The sequence below is a fragment of the Arachis duranensis genome, chromosome 5, assembly GCF_000817695.3.
Source record: "Arachis duranensis cultivar V14167 chromosome 5, aradu.V14167.gnm2.J7QH, whole genome shotgun sequence".
Taxonomy (NCBI): domain Eukaryota; kingdom Viridiplantae; phylum Streptophyta; class Magnoliopsida; order Fabales; family Fabaceae; genus Arachis; species Arachis duranensis.
Window position 1 is genome coordinate 51,307,453 of NC_029776.3, and position 268 is coordinate 51,307,720.

Below are 268 nucleotides of genomic sequence, written 5' to 3' on the forward strand. Positions count from 1 at the left end.
CCTCAAAGCCCAAGAAACACAACAGAAGCTCAATTTAGAAAGTGTATAAATAGGATAGAATTTAAGTTAGTTGGGGACTTTGGATCATTTTTCGAGTTTTCATACTTTTTGCAATTGAATTCAGAGCTGTGACTCACTAAACCCCTCTCATTGGGTTAGGGAGCTCTATTGTAATTCAATGAATCAATAATAGTTTTTATCTTCTTCTTCAATCTTTTCTCTTGAATTTTGTTAGAAAGCTTCTCGATCTAATTCCATTGGTTAGTTG